The sequence below is a fragment of the Cnephaeus nilssonii genome (assembly GCF_951640355.1).
Source record: "Cnephaeus nilssonii genome assembly, chromosome: 21".
NCBI lineage: Eukaryota > Metazoa > Chordata > Mammalia > Chiroptera > Vespertilionidae > Cnephaeus > Cnephaeus nilssonii.
This window is the reverse complement of record NC_137092.1, coordinates 16582730-16589759: the sequence shown is the minus strand read 5'-3', so window position 1 is coordinate 16589759 and position 7030 is coordinate 16582730.

The window sequence follows — 7030 nt, the reverse complement described above, 5'->3', positions numbered from 1 at the left end:
GTGTGCAACAACCATCATCATCCATCTCCAGAGCTTTCTCATCATCCCAAATGGAAACTCTGTCCCTAATAAACAGTAACTCCCCATTCCTCCTCCCACAGCCCCTCTATGTCTATTCCACTTCCTGTCTCTATGAATTTGACTCCTCTAAGTCCCTAAAATGTGGAATTATACAAACTTGTCCTTTGGTGTCTGGCTCATTTCACTTAGTTTGATGAGTTTGGGCAAATGTGTTCATCTATGTAACCACTAGTCCAATCAAAATAAAATAAAAATTAAAAAAAAACAAGCCCGGCCAGCTTGGCTCAGTAGTTGAGCATCAGCCTATGAACCAGGAGGTCATGGTTTGATTCCCGGTCGGGCCACATGCCCGGGTTGCAGGTTCGATCCCCAGTGTGGGGTGTGCAGGAGGCAGCTGATCAATGATTCTCTCTCATCATTAATGTTTCTCTCTCCCCCTTCCTCTCTGAAATCAATAAAAATGTTTATTTAAAACCACACTTCCCTTCCCCCCCCCCAAACTTCCTTCTGGCCCTTTGCAGAAAACACTGCACCCCCAACTCCATTCTCACCTCCCCAAACCAGCCCTATGAAATCTCTGATCTGCTTTTCATTACTGTAGATTTGTTTGTTCTAGAATTTATATAAATGGCTCATACAATATTTGCACATCTGTGCCTAGCTAGCTCCTTTCACTCACTGTAAAGCTTTTCAATAGTTCGTTGCTGCTATTGCTGAGTTATATTCCATTGTATGAATTTACCCCAATTTGTTTTATCTTTACACCAGTTGATGGGCACTGTTTTGTTTTGTTTGTTTGTTTCAATTTGAAGATACTATGAATAAAGTTACCATGAACATTTGTGTAAAAGCTTGTGTGGACATATGTGTTTCTTTATCTTAGTAGCTACTTAGGAGTGGGATTGCTGGGTTATAATGGTCATAAATTCTTTATGTAGTCTGGTTTCAAGTCCTTTGTCAATAATATGTATTGAGAGAGAGAGATTAAAAATGGCGGCAGAGTAAGTGGAAGCTACAAGGACACTCTCCCAGGACCAAACTGTAAATACAACTAAAATACAGAAAAGCCACCCTGAAAAATCAACTGAAGACTCGCTGGAGGGACCCCTGATAACCAAGGACGGGAAGTGGAGACTGCATAGAGGCTGGTGGGAAGTGCGGAGGCGCGAAAGGACTGGCCAGGCTCCCACAGACAGCAGCCGAAGGTCCGGAGGAATATCGCAGCAGTAGAGGGTTCCCACTGAGAACTCTGGGGTCTAAACCCCAAGCTGGGCTCCCCAGCCCTGAAAACCAGAACTGATAAAGGAGCTCACAGAACATCTGGCTGTGAAAAGCAGCAGGGTTGCTGTCTGACAGCGAGAGAGGGCTGGAAATGCAGGCACCCTCTTAAAGGGTCTATGCACAAAATGTTGTGTGCAGCCACTCATCGTGGGCTCCAGCAGAGGGAGGGCAGAGTGGACTGAAGCTGTGTGAGGAGAGTCCAGGTTTGGGGGCCCTGGGGTTGGAGCTCAGAGGGCAGGCATCCCAGTTTCCTGTGCTGAGCCATTCCTTCATGCTGCCGAGAACATCTTTCTCCGAGGAACTTTGCCATCCAGGTGGCTTTTGCCTGAGGAGAAGGCAGTTGCCCCACCCTGTTGGAAGACCTGTGCCCCATCTTGTGGTCTATAGCCTCAAGCAAGTTAAGACTGAGAATAACAATCAGACTGCAGGCAGAGGTGGATTTCTGGAGGCTTTTGAGTTTTTGGTCTTCTTCTGGGCCTGGGGCTAGAAAAAGCAGATCCTGGTACACATCTTGATCTTTTCCAAAGGCACCCAGCCCAGCAGAGGGAACCACAAGCTGTGGATTGCTGACAGCTGCAAACAGGGTACTCAGGGCCAGTCAGAAACAGTGTCTGATGCTGCCTGGCACCAGAGATTAGGGGGCATAGCAGATCTACCTAATACATAAACACAAACAGGCAACCAAAATGGGGAGACAAAAAAACAATCCCCAAAAGAAAGAACAAGATAATTCTCCAGAAGAAGAGCTAAATGAAATGGAGATAAGAGATTTATCAGACATAGAGTTCAGAATAATGATGGCAAAGATTCTCAACAGCTTGAGAAAAGACATAGTAACTATGAAGAATTACATAGCACTAATAAAGAATAATTTACAGGGATTCAACAGAAGGTTGAGAGTAGAGCATTCTGGGAATCAATAAACAATTTGAAATACGAGGAAGAAAAAAAACCCCACCCAATCAGAAGATCAAAAAAGAAAAAAGAATCCAAAAATATGAAGATAGTATAAGGAGCCTCTGGGACAACTTCTGGGGAAGTAGGGGAGGGGTGCCAGAAGGAAAAGAGAGAGAGAGAGAGAGAGAGCAAGATATTGAAAATCTACTTGAAGAAATAATGACAGAAAACTTCCCCTACCTGGTGAAAGAAATAGACTTACAAGCCCAGGAAGCCCAAAGAGTCCTAAACAAGAGGAACCCAAAGAGGCCCACACCAAGACACATCATGATTAAAATGCCAAGGGCTAAAGACAAAGAGAGAATCTTTTTTTTTTTTTTTTCAAAGAGAGAATCTTAAAAGCATGAAGAGAAAAGCAGTTAGTTACCTACAAGGGAGCGCCCATATGACTGATTTCTCAACAGAAACTATGCAGGCCAGACAGGAGTGGCAAGAAATATTCAAAGTGATGAAAAGCAAGGACCTACAACCAATATTACTCTACCCAGCAAAGCTATCATTCAGAATTGAAGGACAGATAAAGAACTTTGCAGACAAGAAAAAACTAAAGGAGTTCATCACCACCAAATCAGTATTACAAGAAATGTTGAAGGGTATTCTTTAAGAGGAGGAAGAAGAAATGAACAAGGAATCTAATGAACTAAATAAACGAATGAATAAAATAGAACTAGAGGCATGGAAACATGGAACAGACTGACGAATCTCAGAGGGAAAGGCGGGGGGGGGGGGGGGGGGCAGGAAGAGATGAACCAAAGATCTTATACGCATCTATGCGTTACCCATGGACATAGACAATAGGGTGGTGAAGGCCTGGGGTGGGGTGGGAACCTGGTGGAGGGGGGTCAATGGGGGTGGGGGAGAAGGGGGACATTTGTAATACGCTCAACAATAAAGATTTAAAAAAATAGTATGTACTGAGAATATTTTCTATATGAGAGATAAGCAAGTGTTGTTTAATTTCTTGTTGGAGAGGTGGAAGGTTTTTTTTGGAGAGGGGGTGGCGGATTGGAGGGTGTTGGCCACTTTGGGGAAGAAAGGAAAGGAAAAGGTGAGGTTAGCGGTAGCTTTTTTATGTGCCACCAACAGCCTCCAGCAGGGGGCAGCAGAAACCAGGGGATAGCTCCAGGGTCCGGAGGCCAAAGACCATAGAGTTGCAGCCTGTCAAAAGCCAGAGGGACCTTGAAAGTCGTGATCCATCACCTTCAAGGGGCAAACGGAAAGCCTGAGAATCAGAGAAGAGGAACCTGAGCTCCGCCCTGCCTTCTCCTGGCTGACTTGTTCCCATCCTTTCACATTCAGCTCAAATGCCCTTTCTCTGGGAGTGTTTCCAGCCCCTGTCTCTCCCTCCCCGCTTCCCCCCCCCCCCCACCTATTCTCTGCATATGAGAGTCTCACTTGCCTCTCTCCCTATACTCTGAATTCTTCAAAGACTGGGGCCAGCTTGAAGTCATCTTTGCAACCCCAGGGCCTGGCACAAAGCGAGTGCTCCATAAGCATTATAGAGAATGGCTGCCACCTTGTGCAATGCTCCTCCAGCAGTCTGAACCCCAACATGCTCCTGGGTCCAGTCCTACAGCTAGAAGGACCGAGGGAAGTACAAGGGGGCCCCAGGTCCTCATTCATCCCTTTGTTCAACAAGTATTCACTTTGTATTTACCTGATGTCCAGGATACAGGAAAAATGAGTTGATGATGTTAATGGCAACTACTAACTTTACAAAAAAAAGTTTTTGATTTTTAGAGAGAGAGAGGAAGGGAGAGGGATAGAAAGATAGAAACATCAATGAGAGAGAAACATCATCAATCGGCTGCCTCCTGCACACCCTCTGCTGGGGATCAAGCCTGTCACCTGGGCATGTGCCCTGACGGGGGATCAAACCACTGACCTCTTAGTTCATGGATTGAAGCTCAACCACTGAGCCACCCTGGCCAGGCTAACTTAACTCTTTTCAGATGTCTATATTTAATAATTTATTTAGGGAAGAAATAAAGGTTTCCTTCTTCAAAGAGCTCACATGCTAGTTGGGGAAAGGATCAATTATTCACTCATTGAATAGATTCGTTGAGCACCTTGGGGCTATAGCTATAAATGAAAGAGACAACAATCTCTTTCCAAATACGGAAAGTAAAATATAAAGCTTCCATTCTAGTAGTGGTGCCGGTGGAGAGATGGTAAATAAACTAAATTAGTATGATCGTGACACATCGGATGATGGTAAGTCCTATCATGAAAAATACAGAAAAACAAAACCTAGAACAAGGATAGGGAGTGCTGGGGGTGCAGTTTTGGAAACGTGGCCGAGGAAAGCCTTTTGCTAGAAAGGTAACCTCCAGGTGAAGACCTAAAGGAGGTGAAGGAGGGAGCCACACAGATTTTGGGGGGAAGAGCAAGTACAAAGGCCCTGTGGCCGGAGCATGTGCCATATTCAAAGACCAGTGAGGGTTCTGGGAGCCCCTGAGTGAGGGGAACACGGTAAGAGATGTTGAGGACAGAGGTGTCATGGGGGTCAAATCCTGCAGGACCTTGTCAGCTGTGGTCGGCTATGGAGTTTGTGCTGCCTCAGGCGCAGAGCTGCTAGAGGATTTTGAACAAAGGAGGGACGTGATGCCACCACTCAGGTGTTACAGGAACGGCCGCTGTGTGGCGAACGGGTTGCAGGGAGCATGGCGGCGGCAGAAAGACCAGTGAGGAGGCTACTGCCCGGATCCAGGTGAGCAGTGACGATGGCTTGGACCAGCAGGGGTGCCAAGGAGTGCGTGGGCTCAGGACACAGTAGGGTGCCCCCAGAGGGGAGCTAGGGGGCAAAGTGTGGGTGTCTCTTTCCTCTAGGATGGGAGGGGGTTGCTGACAAGCCCTAGAGGCAGCTGCCCTGAAGGAACTGGAGAGGGCTGGAGGGGGCTCCCTGATCCCACCTGGAAAGAGGGGCTGAAAGTTGAGCATGAGGCTGGTCTCTCTCCTGAATATACAACTCACCTCACACCCCACCTGTCTCAGCCGCAGTCCCACTACGTGCGCTCACCGGAACATGGGCAGAGGGAGGGTGGCTGCCCTGGGCGAGAGCTGGAAGGAACAGCAGGTCCTCTCAGAAAGGCCTGAAAGGATGGAGACTCCTGCTGCCATCCCTGCCTCTCCAGCCAAGCTCGGCATAGATGCCTGGCAGCGACGCCAATGGTCAGGATGACCCACTCCCCAACTCTCCTGGGTCTTAAGTGTGTGTTGGGGGGGGGGGCTAAAACACAAGCTATAACCCCCGGTTGCCCACCTTCCGCCTGGCCTCCCCTCCCTATTTCAAGCTCTCAGGTCCCTGCGCTTAGTGGTCCCTGGCCTGGATCTGCCCACAGGCCCCCAGCCCCTTCTCCCCCCTCCCAGCCCCGCCTACAGCCTGCCCACCACTCTTCCTGGCACTCAAGCTCCCATCGCTCACCCCCTCCACTCTAGCTGTAATCACCGCTCAGCCCACACCCCTCCTGTGGATCACAGGGGCTGATTTAGGGGCTATCAGGGGAAGGGGAGGCTAATGGAGCTCGTGGGGGGCGCCCTGGTGATGAGGGGAAGGTTGAGAGGCAATTAGCAGGGCTGACAGCCTTGGGAATCACCTAATGCGTCCCCCCTTCCCCTGCCCACAATAAGGACTACGGAAGGGTGAGGGAGCTGCCCCACTCCCACAGCCAGGCTGGACGTGGACTTGGGAGGGATCCTGGCCCTCCCTCAGCAGGAGGTTGGAAGGCAGATAGCAGGAGGGACTTCCAGAAAAACAAAGGCAAGGGGTGGGGTGCTGGGGCCCTGTGGGGAGGGAGGGGACTGGATAAATCAGGAGCTCCTGGTTCCCCATAGCCCCCCGAGACACACACACACACACACACACACACACACACACACACAGCCCCAGCTGAATCCTATCCCTCACTAGGGACCAGCTCCTCATTAATACCAACATTAGCCCTGAACACACTCCCCTCCCGGCCTCCCTGTCATTAATTACCTCTCCTCCCAGCCCGCAGAGGGAGAGTCCGCTCCTGGGGCAGAGGGAACTGGCCTGACCCCCTGCCCAAGAAGCCACTCCTGGCCCCTCCTCCCAATTTCCGAAGGAAAAGAGAGGAAGAAAGGAATCCAGCTGAAGGGAGGAAGGAAAGAGGGGGGAGAGGGAAGGAGGGGAGATCATGTCCTCTGTCCCTAGCACCCCCATACCTCCCTCTCTGAGGTGCTCACCCTCGTGGAGACTTTCTGCAACCTAAGCTCCATCCCCAGCTCCATCCGGGAAATGGTCAGCCCTGAGCTGGATAACCTCTGGTGGGGAAGGGGCCAGGTCCCTGAGCTCTCCCCTGCCTACATCCCTTCTTCTTTCTTTCTTCTTTTTTTAATATACATTTTATTGATTTTTTACAGAGAGGAAGTGAGAGGGAGAGAGAGTTAGAAACATCGATGAGAGAGAAACATCAATCAGCTGCCTCCTGCACACCCCGTACTGGGGATGTGCCCGCAACCAAGGCACATGCCCTTGACCGGAATCGAACCTGGGACCCTTCAGTCCACAGGCCGACGCTCTATCCACTGAGCCAAACCAGTTAGGGCTTCTTTCTTTTTTTAAAAAAATATTTTTATTAAGTTCAGAGAGGAAGGAAGAGGGAGAGAGGGATAGAAACATCCATGATGAGAGAGAACCATTGATTGGCTGCCTCCTGCATGCTCCCCACTGGGGATCGAGCCCGCAACCTGGGCATGTGCCCTTGACCTGAATCGAACCTGGAACCCTGTAGTCTGTAGGTCAACG